The sequence below is a fragment of the Mus musculus genome, chromosome 3, assembly GCF_000001635.26.
Source record: "Mus musculus strain C57BL/6J chromosome 3, GRCm38.p6 C57BL/6J".
Taxonomy (NCBI): Eukaryota; Metazoa; Chordata; class Mammalia; order Rodentia; family Muridae; genus Mus; species Mus musculus.
In genome coordinates this window covers 128,100,028-128,115,872 of record NC_000069.6, presented here as the reverse complement: position 1 = coordinate 128,115,872, position 15,845 = coordinate 128,100,028, and positions in this window count along the sequence as shown.

Below are 15,845 nucleotides of genomic sequence, written 5' to 3'. Positions count from 1 at the left end.
TAAACTAATCTCCTGAGTGTTGTCTGCTTGAGTGGGGCATGGTGGGAAGGAAAGCTCTGCTTTCTTCTCTCACACTGTCTACATATCCTTCTCATCTTTGCCTTTGATATCTTCTTGGCTGAAGGGTCACAGCTGGTGTCTCGTCTGCATCTCACTCAGTTTATTTTGGATGTTTTTCCTTAGCATCCTATAGCATTCAGTGGATAAGGTCTGGTCACAGTCTTTCTCATTCAGTTTTGAATTGCAACATCAGAAGTGGGCCTGCTACAAAGCTCATTTGACCCAGGTTGATAGCGCCCATACCAATAGGATATTTGTTGAGTGAGATAAAATGAAAGATGCGATAGAAGTGCTGAAGAAAGGTGATGTAATTAGAATTAAGAGTTTTCATATGTGTGTGAAGTGTCTGAAATCTACACACATACTATATAATGCTGCAATCTTCCAAGTATAATTGTTGAAAGACTGAAAGATGCTTTCACTGTGACACCAGGCTGGCCTGGGACTTGGCTATGACTCAGTTTCAGGAATGCTAGGATCATCTATGTGTACTACCCATGACCAGCGTCAGGTTTTTGGTTTTGGTTTTGTTCGTTTGGCCGGTTTGTTAGTTGGGTTTTTTGTTGTTGTTGTTGTTGTTGTTGTTGTTGTTGTTGTTGTTGTTGTTGTTTGAGTATTTTTGTTTTGTTTTCAGCTGTGTATCATGTGGAACCTTGATTTAGTCAAATAAAAGAGGCAGGATTCCAGACCAGGAAGAAATCCTATAAGCTAGTCTAGGAATTTCTCTATACATCATTTAGCATCATCACACTATAATAGTCCTCAGATACACAGTTTGAAAACCTCTTTCCTCTCCAGCTGTTCCCTGGGAGATGAAGGATGCAAACGCCAGGCCAGGAAGAGCCAGGCCTGCCCTTGTGCTTCCTTGAGCTGCTCTCCCTGGGCTTCTGGAGAGTCAAATGCATTTTGAGTAGCACCAAACAAAACAACCAACCATGTCTAAACTGATAACCAATGCAAAACGAACTGAGGCTTTAGGAAGATTGTGTAGCTTTCCCAAGAGAAAGTGGCAAATGGTGGGGGGCCCACATCTCCTGGCTCTGAAGTCTGTGTTCTGAGTACTTTTTCATGCTGTCTTTGCCAGGAAATCAGTTTATCTCTGGAAGCCCTAAAAAAGGAGCCCCACTCCTAGATAAAGCTTGTCAAACAAAAATCATTTGTGCTTATGATGTCAAAGAAGTGTAGGGTGAGTTATAAGGAATAAGAATTTGCATAGGACCTTGAGATGAGACTGTCTCCGCTTGTGTAATTTGTCTGATTTTGTCAGACACTACATGTGACAATGGTCTCTGGAGAACGAAAGTTGAAGAAATTGGATGATGGTTTCACCTATGAAGTCACTAAACCAGAATATACCATTGGCGTGCCTAGACTATGAATTCTTGGGTAAGGCTTCTCTTGAGTTCCATTTTTGTTATAAAGTTGAAATTAGGGATATATAAGGTGTAAGAATTGGAGAACGGCATAAAGGACTCTTACTGTGGAGGATTCCATCTGTATTTATGTATGATAACGTAATTTATTTTCTGGAGTGGAAGTAGAGGTTTTAAATGTTACAGTCACGTGTGAGACAATACAAAACAAAAGGCCATGAAGAGTTACACGGTGTCACATGGTGTTTTTCCTCACGTGGAGAAGAGTGATGCGCTCTAGCCTAATCGCTTTATATTCTAAACTGAATTGTTTATATTCATAAGCTGAAGGAGTTTTATGATTCTGCATTTGCTTCATTCTCGGGACATATCATCTATTATCTATCATCCCTGATGTTGTTTTCCTAGGTCAGCTTTAACTAGGGGAAAGTTTGAGTAAAAATACCTAATTTTGTTTGGCATGTGGCACAAGAGAATGATTGGGAAGTTTTGCTTTCTGGAAGCAATCGAACGCAAAGAGCTGTCATCATGCTAAGGTGGACTTTTGGCATCATGCCTAAAACTTAGCACCTCAAGCAACAGGAACTGAGTCATGAAGAAATGGAATCTTGAGTTGTTGGGTGCTGTGCGTGGGGATATAAAGGGGTGGGAGACCCGTGTCCTGCCAGAGTTCAGGTAGACTACCTCGGGACCCCATGGAACCACCAGGGAGGGGCATTGGGCCTCACAGACTGCAGGACCTCTCTCTGGGGAGTGAGGAAGGCACAGTCCAGGCTCCAACTCTCAGGCACCACAGATCGCTGCTGCGTACTAAGGGAGAGCCAGTTTTGGGGTCCCTGGTCCACATGGGCCAGAGACAACTGGACTAGGTTCTGGACATCCCAGACTGATGTACGTTGCAGAAGATCTGAGAAAGGGTCTTGGATGGAATCTGGCCCTGGGGGCCGAAGGGGAAAGAGTAAGAGCTCTGGCAGTTTACCATGGTGACAAGAATCTGTCTAGTTCATGCTGCAAGCTTGGCAGGCTCCTTGGGTTGATTGGCAGCTGTGGCTGGAGCACAGTGGGGCTTCCCTGTGGGAGGCTAGACCTGGCTCATTAGAGGGAGACCTGCTCCATTGCTCTAACAGGGCAGGTCTCCAGCAGAGACAATCCATGGTTTTAAGGTGTTTATTGTAGAAAGGCAGAGAAAGGGAGACGTGTAGGGAAGTAGAAGCTGGCCATGGCCACATGGAAAGAGGGGGGAAGGGAAGGGGAGAATGAGAGCAAGAGGTAAGAGACAAGGAGAGAACAGGAGCTTAAGAGAGAAAGAGGAGGGGCCAAGCAGCTCCTTTTATAGTGGGCTGGGCTACCTTGCTGTTGTCAGGTAACTGTGAGGAGGGGCATACCTGGTTATTACCAGGTTAACTGTAGGGGTGGAGTCTAGCCAGAATACCAGGAGCTTGGGACATTGTCTACGTGACTGATAGCCACAGGATTATGGAGCTGGGGGCTCCGTGGCATCAGGCACCTGTATCTGGGAACGTGGCTCATTGTTCCGTCCCTTGTAGAGTTTTCTACTGGATCTCCACAGTAAGCTTCGCTCAACCAGAAAACAGGCTGCCTTTCACGGTCCCACAATGAGTCAGGCAGGCAGAGCTGCTGCTAGAAGCAGAAGGGGCATCTACTTAGATATCTCCTCTAGTTTCTTGGCTTATGACAGCGTGACTCCAATTTTCACAGAGCATTCTATGGAACATTTGTCACCAATTTTCTAGAGGCCCCTCCTACATTATATGAGGGCATCTTAGCCAGTTTCATCTGCAGATGCCTTATTTCCAAGACAAGTTGTATACTGAAGTTCTAGGGGCTGGAGCTTCGGCAGAGCAGGAGAAGTGACTGACCCAAGTCCTGTAGAAAGGTCCAGAAGATCATGAGCGGATCCCAGACACAATGGGCAGTTGGAGTTTTGAATGTGCTTTGATTTTATTGTGACTGGGTGCTGATTTTTCCCACTTGAAGTAACAAAGAATTTAGTTTAATTTTGATTTTTACTGGAGCCCATAATCTAGAGACTTTGGATTTTAAAAGAAATTGGCCAAAATTGCTTGGTGCCACTCAAGGCAGGTGGAAGACACCCAAAGACCTGGGTGCCACTAAGATGAACAAGTAAGTGATGGAGAGGTGGAAGAGAAAAATAAAAAGAAAGGTATGTGCACAGTGAAGGGAGGTAGGATTGGAGACGTGAGGGTATCGAGAAACGGTCTGATGTGGATAGCCTTGAGATGCTACCTGAGGCCATGGTAAGGTCCTGAATACACGGCCCTGTAGCAGTGGGAGTCTGTGTTATCTGTGGCTCATATTACCATCAAAGGTCGTGCAGCCTTCGGGACTCTGGGCAGTGTCTGGGCTGCCACAGTTGGGAGTGCTAGTCTGACCCCTTGCCTAGGCAGTGTTCATGAGCTGTCCCAGGTAGTGTAGGTACAGAAGAGGCCCTGAAGACATGAGTGTGGGAAAGCTGTCAGGTTGACCAACTCAGCTACCACCCAGGCCAAGATCCAAGCCTTTGAGTTAGACACCCCAACATCTACCCCATCTGTGAACTGCTGGAACATGTAAAAGAGTTGGTCCTGCAGAACCGAAGCTACGAGGTCTCCATGACACAGGGCAACAATAAGGATGTCCAAGAGGAGTCCCAGTGAGAATCCAGTCATGATAGTGGAGCAGAAGCCAGAGGCCTCGAACTATGCCAGTGACTCATTGCAATGAACACTTTCGAGTAAAACTGTTCAGGCAAAGGGATTTGTTTGCTTTGGGGGAGGTTGCAAGGGTGGAGGGCAGATGTGGAAGAGCAGAGAGATGAGCGCGGTTGGGGTATATGAGTGGAATTGGGGTACATGATAGAAAATTCACCAAGAATTACTAAAAACTTTTTTTAAAAAAAAGAAATTGGCTATTTTTTAAAGACCAAGATTTTAATGATTTTGAGTTTGTAAAGACTGTGAGACTTTTAAGATTATGTATGTTTCGATCTTGGGGATGAACAAGAAAAGAAGGGTTGTAACTTAATAGTGATGTGTTTATATGTCAAGCTGACAAGGGTTCAGTTGTACTGGCTCTGTTTTTGTCAACTTGTTACACCCTAGAGTCATCAGAGAGGAAGGGGCCTTAGTTCAGGAAATTCCTTCAGAAATCCAGCTGTAAGGTATTTTCTCAATGAGTGATCAATACTGGGCCTAGCCCATTGTGGGTGGTGCCATCCCTGTGCTGGTGGTCCTGGGGTTCTATAAGAAATCAGGCTGAGCAAGCCAGGGAAAGCAAGTCAGTAGGCAGCTCCCCTCCATGACCTCTGCATCAGCTCCTGCTTCCAGGATCCTACCCTATTCGAATTCCAGTTCTGACTTCCTTCAATAATGAGCAGCAATATAGAAGTGTAAGCCAAATAAACCCTTTCCTCCCCAACTTGCTTTTTGATCAAAGTGTTTCATTTCAGCAATAAAAACCCAAACTACTCAGTTTCATAGACAGTCTATTTCAAACACATATTCAAAATATTCTTTCACCAGTTGGCATAGGAAAACCCAGTTGACTATAGATGCATTTCCTTGTTTTGTGTATAAATACATGTGCGTGGCATGTTTGTGTGGTATGTGTGCACATGTGTATGCAGATGAACACTCAAAGGTAGGATAAACATTGGACATTCTATTCTATACACTTCCTTTGAATCAGAGTCTCTCACTACAGCAAGAGCTTGGCTGGCAGCCAGCCAACCCCATCAATTCTCCTGTCTCTTCTCTACCTCCCCAGAGCTGCCATTACAGTCGTGCATGGCTGCACTTGGCTTTTATATGGGTGAAGGATATTTGAACTCCGGTGATCTCACCTGCACTGACTGCTGAACCATTAGCCCAGTTGAATTATTAACATCTGTTTTTGTGAAAAGCATCTTTCTACACAGCATGCTGGCACTTAGTTTCATTTGCAGTATGGTGACTGTATTGTTCACTACCTCAGCTCATCACCTGCCTTAACAGTACAAAAGTCCAGTCCTGATGTCCAACTCATGCTAAATTTCTGTGTTAAAAATAGCTTTGATACATACAAGTAACATTACTGACTGAGCAGATTATATTTGGGACACACATACACGTGTGTGTGTGTGTGTGTGTGTGTGTGTGTGTGTGTGTGTGTGTGTGTGTGTGTAAAAGACCATAAATTTGAGAGTATGGAGATGTATGTGGGAAGGTTTAAGGGATGGAAAGAGAATGAATAAATAATGTAATTATATTATAACTTCAAAAGTAAAAGAAAAAATACTTCTGCCATGAGTGCCTTCAAATGACAAGCGAGATCATGAAATGTGGAGTTGGAGGAGCTGAGTATGCTGAGATCTGTTCAAGAACACAGAGATAACATTCTGAGCATGGCTTTGAAGCATGGGTAGGCTTTTAGCTTCTTTCTCTACAGTTCTGGAAATGGACATGTACGGACCAATCAATAACCCTGGGTAAAAAAATGTAAATGGCATCAACAATCATGATAGTTTTCTTCAGTTCACTGTTCTTGGCAATGTGAAGAATAAATCCATGAAATTGTGTTCAAATAAACTCTTGACTACTATTCTCTAAGTAAGGTCTTGAAAATTACAAACAGGCATCATCTGGTTAAGACAAAAAGTTTGTCAAAGAAAATGTGACACTTCACCTTAAATTCCTGGCCCGATTATGACAAGAAGAAAAACCTCAGGATTCTATTCACTTTATTTATTTTGAGAAGGAAAAAAAAGTCATTTGCCTTTAGGAAGACTGAGAGCTGTGCCTGATCTATCAGATTGGGTGAGGGGAATCCATGATGGCATCGCACATCCCAAAGCAACTGATAAGAACACACCTACTGCTCAATCACCCCGGTTTAAAAGATTTGGAAAGTGACATTTTCTATCTGTAGCAACACAATTGTGTGTTTGCAAATTCTGATTAAATCAACAATAATCAGTCCAGAATAATTGGCCCACATTTAATGATCAAGTTTTCAAATGAATGAGATGTTGCTGCTTTTCATGGCTATGATCATATGAGCACTGCCACAAGCCCAATGCAGTCTCTAGGACGCAGGTCTCTAATGCAGGTCTCTAGGATGAGATGGATGGATGGATGAGTGCCTCCCACTTGGATCACCCAAAGAGTTAAAAGGCTTTAACATATTATACATGTATTCTTACCTAGGGCCCAAAGAATGGCATCTCATTTTTCATCATCAAAGCATTTATACGAACTTCTATCTTCTTTTGCTTTTGTGACCTCTAGCCAGAAAGGCCAAAGTAAAAAAAGGCCAAGATAGATGTCAAATCAAGCAATTACTAAACAGGGGCCTGGGCTGTGACCCTCAGATTAGAAATGGTGACCCCTCCCAGCGACAGGGGAAAACCTTCCTGCAAGCAGTTGCCCGATCGCTGAAATGCAATTGAGATTTGCAATCCGGACTGGAAAAAAAATTGGTATTTTTCATTTGCCTTTTAATCTTCTCTAGCCTCTGTATTGAGGCTATCTTCCCATTTTCTCTTTGGCTGCAGGTTGCCGACATTTGAGAGGGAGAATTAGTGTATGGAAAGTGCACCTACCATGAAAAATGAGCACAAGCCCGCACAGCACAAAACACTGCAGAATCATTTTCTTCATTACTGCCACTAAAATAGTGTGACAATCAGATAACTTGTGTAAGAGTGGGGGGGGGGGGGTCTCAGTCAACAGAACGGGGGGAGGGTGTGCTTTTGCCATAATTTGCTACATCTAGGAATAAATTTTGAAGAATTATTTCTAAAGTCAACTAAAGAAAATGCATTGCATGTCTCATCCTTGAGCATGTTCTTAGGGGGGATTTCTACAATTTCATTTTTTTCTCCTACTTTGGGGAAAAACAATTGCTATTCTTTTCTCTATGTGCTCTATCCAAAATACTGAATTTTTAGCCATGTCTAATACCAATACCGACATTCACTCCTGAGCACTTGAACCTCATTAAACCTCTCACCCTTCAAAAGTCCTATATTAGTGCATTTATTATTAGCATGAAAGGGAGAAAGGTAAAAAGAACAGAAGGAGGGAGGGAGAGAGAAAAAAGGGAGGAAGAGAAGGAGGGAGAGATCTCTACATTTTCAAGTTGTTCCCCCATTCAAATATGTAAATTTTGAATGGAAACAGAACCCGAGCAGTGAGTCGCATAAACACTTTGGTAAGGAAGTCTTGCAAAGCTATTTGTAGCTGTTTCTTTCCCTGCTTTTTATAATCCGTAAGGGACTCTTGCCCACTAAGTAAAATTCTCAGCCATCTTTCCCAGTAAATATTAAAAACAATTCATTGAATGGATTTTAATACTGACTATAATTATTTCCAATAAATTAATTTAAGCCAATAAATCGTATCTGACTTTGAAACTTGTTGATAGAAAAAACAGTGAAGGGAAAAAAAAAAAACCTCATTGCCAGCAGCAAGCTTATCATCCCCCTGTCAGGAGAACTTGGGCCTAGAAATCTGGTCAAGAGGAAGTAGCCAGAGGAGGAGGAATTTAAGAAAGAAAGTGTTTTCAATATATCAGTTGGTTGCGGTGGAATTTAATTTCAGCACTTGGGAGATAGAAGTAGATGGAGCTCTGTGAGTTTGGGTCAGACTACTACACATAGTGAGTTCCAGGCCAGTAAGGGCTTCGTAGTGAGATCATATTGAAAGAAAAGAAAAGAAAAGAAAAGAAAAGAGAAGAGAAGAGAAGAGAAGAGAAGAGAAGAGAAGAGAAGAGAAGAGAAGAGAAAGGAGGGAGGGAGGGAGGGAGGGAAGGAAGGAAGAAAGAGAGAGAGAGAGAGAGAGAGAAAGAAAGAAAGAAAGAAAGAAAGAAAGAAAGAAAGAAAGAAAGAAAGAAAGAAAGAAAGAAAGAAAGAAAGGGGGAAGGAGGGAGGGAAAAGAAAACAAAGCAAAGCAAAAAAATCAGCATGTATTAAAAACTTTAAATGTTGACTATGAAATTTCAAATTCCATTCAAATATAAGTCTTCACTGAAAAAAAAAAAGAAGGAAAGAAAAGAAAATTCAGAGACTTACTTAACACCTCACATTGAAGAAGGGAGGGAAGTTTCCTTTGCAAAATTAGAACCAAAAAGCTTTACTATATAAGTCAACCATGGTCTTAAATCACATTGTTTTCTGTTGCTATGTTCATGGCTGACACCGCTTTACCTGAGACTACTGACCAAAAATTCCACCAGAAAGTTGGTTTGCCTACTATTGTTGTTATTGATCCTTCTAGCTACCAATAGATTCATATTAACCCTTAGGCTTTAGCAAGTGAATTCTGTCCCATTCTGTCTTCCCCCATCCCAAACCTGTTGGTCCCCCACCCCTGTCCATTCTTTGTCCAACCCACTACCTTCCACCCCAGCCCCTCCCAACCAACCACAGCTCCTCTTAAGAGCCATTAACTTTGAAATATGACTTCTTCCCAAAGAATCAACACAGAGGATGTTAGTGGTGTGAACTCCTGGAAGTGGTTTACTTGAGGGAAGAAAACCACCTCAATCTTTATTATATACAGCCTTATTTACAATATTTCCAGAGCTGAGACTAAACAGGGGCTCAGCTAACAGCCAGCTTGAATCACTAAGTCTTACTTTTCCATTGTGTCTGCGGTTTACAAACCTGTGCATGAATAACACTGAAGATGTGTCCTGTGATGGCTTGATATATTTTTTTGTTTTCTCAGAGGTGTGTCTCCATTCGTACAAAATGTTTACTGAAAAATAATTGTCTTGAGGTGAGAACCTGGCATTTAAGTAGGAGTGGGTTCCCCTAAGTTTTGCCCTGCTGGCTTCAGTCTGTGAGTCACGAAAATGGGGAAATTCCCTGTGGCCATCATGGTTTCTTCCTGCTTTCAGTAATGCCTATTATCTTGGGTGAAGCCACATGGGGTCATATCCCAAGCATCCATATTAATTTAGCTTTGCCTTTGCCCCTTTCTTTGATTTTCATATTTTCTTTCTCCTCCTCCTCCTCCTCTTTTTCTTCTTCTTTTTCTTCTTCTTCTTCTTCTTCTTCTTCTTCTTCTTCTTCTTCTTCTTCTTCTTCTTCTTCTTCTTCTTCTTCTTCTTCTTCTGTGATCAAAGTTCATCTGAAATTTACTATTTAACACATGATGGCCTCAAACTCACAGAATCCTCCTGCATCAGCCTCCTAAATGCTGAGATTTGTAGCTGTGAATCACCACATCCAGCTAGTTTTTCCCTTTAGGTAAGGGTCTGTGGATTTTGGCCAACTATAAATAGTATTAAACAGCTAAAAATGAGAGGATATATGCTTTAAAATTAGAAAAGCATTCAAACATTATCAATTACTGACCGATCTTAATATTGACATTTAAGAACACTACATAACTCAAGAAGACATAGTGACTTTCTCTGTAACTATTGCTATGATCTGAGAAGTGAAAAGTTTATTATATATTTTCTCCTAAATCATTATACCATTATTCTTTCTGTACATGTGACCCTCACAAATTAGACCCCCCAAAACATGTGTTATATATGCAAATAAACTTACAAGATTTAACTTATACATAATCAATAAGTTTGATAGTGTCTAAACAAGTATATCTGTTAGAGAACAGCTAAAACAATGATGCTTTGTACTGTTAGTTTTCCCAAAATCTATTTATACATATGCCACAAATAAATGCATAACTGTTACCAAAGAATCTGAGTAACTTATAGTTACACCGAAACGATGTAGCTGAATATGCGATGGAAATCTACTCGAAAACTTTCTGAACTGAAAACATGAGGAACTACACGATTCCAAGAGAATCATGAGAATACAGAGACTCATGTCTGTGGTCTTAGGTTAATAATTTGAGGATTACGGCTGAGGTTATGACATACCCTTGAATTCCTACACATCACTCCATATTCACCCTCTGAACTTGCAGTCCAGACCCACAGTTGTTTGATACATACTTCCTCATTAGGAATTTAGAATACAGTTTAATTAAGGCTTCAGAGAGAAAAAAATTAAGCCAAGAAAGGAAAATTAACGCCTAGAGGCAAATGGGTACCAACAACATTTATTAAGTACTAACACTATCAGACACTTCAGTTCTGCTTATTTGCATTATTTCCTTTGTTCCCCCACAATACAGGATGTATTAGGAACTTCTCATTAAGAAACTGGGGTTTACTGTGCCACACAATTTGTCCTAAGTCCCAGAGCTAGGAAAAGACAAGCAAAAGCTGGTTTCCAGCCTCGGCTGTGGGACTCCCTTAACCTTTATTTTCCACTGTTTTTTTATATCAAAGGCACATGACATTGCATGGCATACATTAAAAATGACCTGTCTAGAGACATGTGTAGAAGGAGGAAAATTAAGCTGCATGGAGAAATTTAGACCAAAGTATAGAAGCTTCTACAAACCTCCAAAAAGGTATATTGTTGTATGAAAAACTGGGAAATTTTTGTAGATTTTTAACTGGAAAAACAAAGATAATAAAAGGAAGAATTAAAGGGATGTTGGCTTACGATGGGAACCAGAAGGAAGCCAGTGATGAACAGTTAGGCAACTAGCATAATGGTTCAGGTATGACATGACAAAGGCCTAATTGGGTGTGGTCAATGTGATCATGATTCAGAAGAAAGGGAGACAGAAAACAAGTAGCAGGAAGAAGCAGTACAATTTCATGACTAATTAATTAGGTGCAAAGGATCAAGCAGAAGATGAGTCAAAGATGACCGGGTGGTTTCAAGCCTGAGTAACTGAGAGCCCAATGCCACAGAGTTAAAGTCAGAAGAGGAGTTGGTGGGAGGATGTATAAGTGCATTTGGTCACGTGATGAGAAGGGACATGAACACAAGGACCCATTTTCGGCCATCCGGAGAGAATATGCAGCCGATTTCTAAGCAAGGTGTTGCACATTAATGAATGCTATTGGTGTAAGTTGGCCAATGAAGAACATAGGAAGGCAGCATATAGAACTGAAAATGTAGACTAGAGAGTGTCCAAAACTAAAAATACATGAGATAATATCCAATACATAAAGAAGACCACCAACCATTTGCCTCCTTCTGAAGCAAACAATTTTCTGGAAGAGACATTAGCAAAGCTCACCACCACTGGAAGATAAGTTCCCTGGGGGGCAGAAACTTCCACCTAAAACAGGGATTAGTGTATCTAGCAATTGAACCTATATTTGTAGAATAAATAAATCCACTGTACTGCATGTCCCTGCACTGAGCAAGATGTCTACAAAAAGCTGCTCTCTGAAACTTGTAGAACAGAATGGAATTAGTAATTCTATTTCCATTCTCAATGTATGACTCTGACAATGTAAGACTCTGACGAGCCTTAATTACTGCGGACCCTTAGAGTGAGCCACGTGAAACCGTAGACCAGAAGGAGAGGTAGCAACCCTGGGCGCCCATTCAGTGAGCCATACAGTTTCCAGGGGCAGAATAAATAGAGCATCAGCAACCAGCACAATATGATTGGCAGAACAGTGAGCCCTTTAAACTGATTGGTCTTTAGGGAATGGGGTAGTAGGGGCTTAATTAGCCTCTCCCTTCTAGCCTATGTGATCTCTGACCTGTCTCTTCCAGGAGGGGAGGGGCGCCTACATGCTTAGGGATCTGATGGAATTTTCCAAAGGCTGTGAGCTAACCTCTTCACAAAGAACATCTCATTTCAAGCATTGTAATATTCCAATTGTAATATTAAAATTAAGTTTTCAATATTCCAAACAAGTTAATAAATAATCAAAAAAGTTATATTTTTGTGACATCAAAAAATACAGAGAAAAATATTTTAACTGTCTTTAAATGGAAGGAATGAAAATTTTAAAATGTTTAGTTAGTATTCAAATTAATGACCTAGTGATATTTTCATGTGTGTGCCAATATATGTGGTTCTTATTATTTCCACTGCCCCTTCTTACCTCCCTTCCTCCCTTTTGCCAGTTCTCCACAATGCTCCTTTCTTTTACCTCCGTGTCACATAAAAAAGGAATCAGGGAAAGCAATAGTTGCTAGTGCACCGAGGCAGACATGAACTGGATATTTGCACATTGTTGAGTTATTTAAATGTACATGAAGGATGTGACTTACAGAAACCCTATAGTCTGGATGAACATCCCCATGCAGTCCTTAGAGAGCCACATTGGGAAGCACTATGAACCTTTAGGGTCAGTGGGGGTTTACCCTTCATGAGAAGCGGGGACCCCAGTCTCCCTCCTCCCTTCACTTTTGTTCCTTGGCAAACACAGCAAGCTCTTTACCTTGCCACGCAGGCCCACCTAACTGTCAGCTGCCCCAACAGAGGCGCAGGACTGCAATCTCTAAGCACAGGAGCAGACCAGTCCCTCTCTTTATACATGAATTGTCTCAAGTATATCATTATGTTCTGGAAAGCTCAGTATTATTGGAAACATGAAAAATGCTATTATTTAGACTGTGATGTTCAGTCACCAGGAATATATTGCACAGCTTCAAGAATGGCTGTGGTGGGTGGGTTGGGGAGCAGGGTAGGGGAAGGGTATAGGGGGCTTTGTGGATAGCATTTGAAATATAAATAAAGAAAATATATAATAAAAGAAAAAAAGAATGGCTGTAGATGATAACTGTAAGAAATTAGCCAATTAATGACCATGACAAGGTCTTTTGAACTGAGCATGCCTATAGGAACAATAGCAGCAGGCACTCGATAAAACAGCACCAAAAAATGGGCTGATTTTAAATACTTAACTCAAAGTTTTACTTTGGAATCATTATAATGAAATTCATTTAAACCAGTTTGAAAGACATTCAGGCATACCTCAGATTTCAATTGAGCTTAAAATTTCATTTAATAAGTACCTTACTAAAAAAAAAAAAAAAAAAAAAAAAAAAAAAAAAAAAGATTAAAGAAGTGAAAGGGAAAGGAAGGAAGGAAGGAAGGAAGGAAGGAAGGAAGGAAGGAAGGAAAGAAAGAAGGAAGGAAGACTTTGTAAAATAAAAGGTTGTTATTCATCAAAAATCACCTCTTCAGTTTCTGTTTGTCATCAACTTAGAAATACAGAATTAGATGCTGGAGAGATCCTGGGTAGTTAGGGGCACCCGCTTCTTCTTCAGAAGACCCACGTTTAGTTCCCAGCACCCACATCAAACAGCTCACCAGCATCTGTAACTCCATCTCCAGAACAGCTGGCACCTCTGACCTCCTCAGGCACCAGCACTCTCTGTGCACATAGCCACATGCAGAGACATATCTAAGCATAGTTAAAAATAAATCTTATAAGATAAAATAAAAATATAGAGTTGACACTAAAATCTTTAAGTTCTGCTTGAAGGGTCAGTAGCTGTTGCACCAAATATAAATCAATACAAAACCAGGGTGCCACCAACACAGGTAGGCAACTCACACTCCAGAAAATGACACACTTGAAGCACTCATACAGTTTGGAATGAATCTGGCAAACAATATGATTCCTTTACACATAAGATATAGCTTTTAAGCTGACCTATGCACTTTAAAGAGATTTTTAAAAGCTGGTTACCCTCACTTGCGCAATGCATAGTACTACATGGATTAGAAGTAAATTGCAATCTCTAATTCAATAGGTGAGCAAATGTCTATAAATGTCCTAGCTAAGTTAGACAGAACCAAGCAACCCATTCTTGATGGGATTCCATGGCTCCAGGAGAGAGGCGAGGCCTCCACCCACACGAGAAAATTCTCTTATTTATGTGCCACTTCTCTGAAATCATTACAAGAATTTTTATCCCCTGGATTGACAACTTTGATTATTATGATTTGATTGTAATAATATTCCATAGCCCCAGAGACAAATCTTGACTTCTGAATTTTACCATGTTGAGGTTTGCCCATGAACTAAATCTTTTGCATGTGACATAGCCAGGTCTAACAGATACTTCAAGATGAAAAATACTTCCAAATAGAAGGGGGAGGAGGAGGAGGAGGAGGAGGAGGAGGAAGAGGAGGAGGAGGAGGAGGAGGAAGAGGAGGAAGAGGAGGAAGAGGAGGAAGAGGAGGAGGAGGAGGAAGAGGAGGAGGAAGAGGAGGAGGAGGAGGAGGAGGAGGGAAGGAGGAGGAGGAAGAGGAGGAGGAGGAATCAATTGCAAATCTAAAATAGTTTTTGCAGTTTAAAATATAGCAACAAGATTAGCTAAGACCAAAAGAAAGATATTTTTATTTACCTACAAATAGGGAGTCTGATTGTAGTTTTTCATAGTTTGTGCTGCACGATTCACTAAACCTAAATTTTAAACTAAAAGAAAACATAAAAGTCCTCTTTAAACTGCATGTAAAAATACTTAAGAAGCTAGATTGCCCAGCCAATGCTTGTCTCCCTCAAGCAGGAATCCATTTTCATCCTCTTGCTGTGGCTAATCACTTCCCAGGAAGAATTGCAAAAGGCCACACTAAGGGTTCTTAAACATGGAAAAAAATAAAGGACAATTAAACGCATAAGTCCATCATCGCCCACATCCTAATACATGCAATACTGCTGGATCTGTGTATGCAGTCGGTATTCCCGAGTGAGACCCTTCTTTACTACCTCAAAATGATCCCCCAAATGTAAATGTTGCCAAATGTGGATCTTCTAGTACATTCTCTTGACCTCTTCTTTGCCTCTTGGCAATTTAGAGAGCCCAACTTTAAAGGTTAAAAGTGTTTCCAAGGATTACATTTTTATGGTTTAATTTAGCTTTTTTTAGAATAAAAAAAAATGGTTTTCTTCTCATTTCAGCAATGAACCACACAGGTATGCACACCCTTTCTATAAGGATAAGCGTGTTAATTTGCATAGTGACTAATACTGCCTTGACGTAAGAGAGTCAAATGCAAAAACAGAAGTTAACTCTTCGTTTCCCACCAATATTCAGATGCCACTGGGAGTTTCAAGGGATTTTTTTTTTTTTTTTTTTTGATTCAAGGTAAAACTCTCAGTTGTGGGGTCTGAAACTAAATCACAGAGAACGCTAGGATAACAGTAGGCATGCAATGGAAGTTGTGTTGGTTTGGTAGACTCACTCTGTTTTGAGTAATGTTTAGCTGTATTGTAGGCTCTGCGTTATTACAGAGTCTATGTCTTCAATCCCATTAGTGTATCCAGCAAACTCCTAACATCCTTTCAGTCCAGAGTTGCTGAACCTCAACCATCAGTGTCTTTGACATCTACCTTCCTTGTATGTGCACTAAGACGTTAAATCACAACATCTTTTCTGTAGCTTAGTTAAACTGGATATTACATGGAGTTCTTTCAGCAAAGGTCCCCATCCATTCCTGTAACTAGGAAGGTAGAGTATTTTAGAGGAAGAGAATGCAGCATGGATGCTGCCTTTGGTTCCTAGTTCTCGAGCCACAGATGTTCTTGGGCAGTGTTGTTTCTCCTTTCTTTGCATTACCC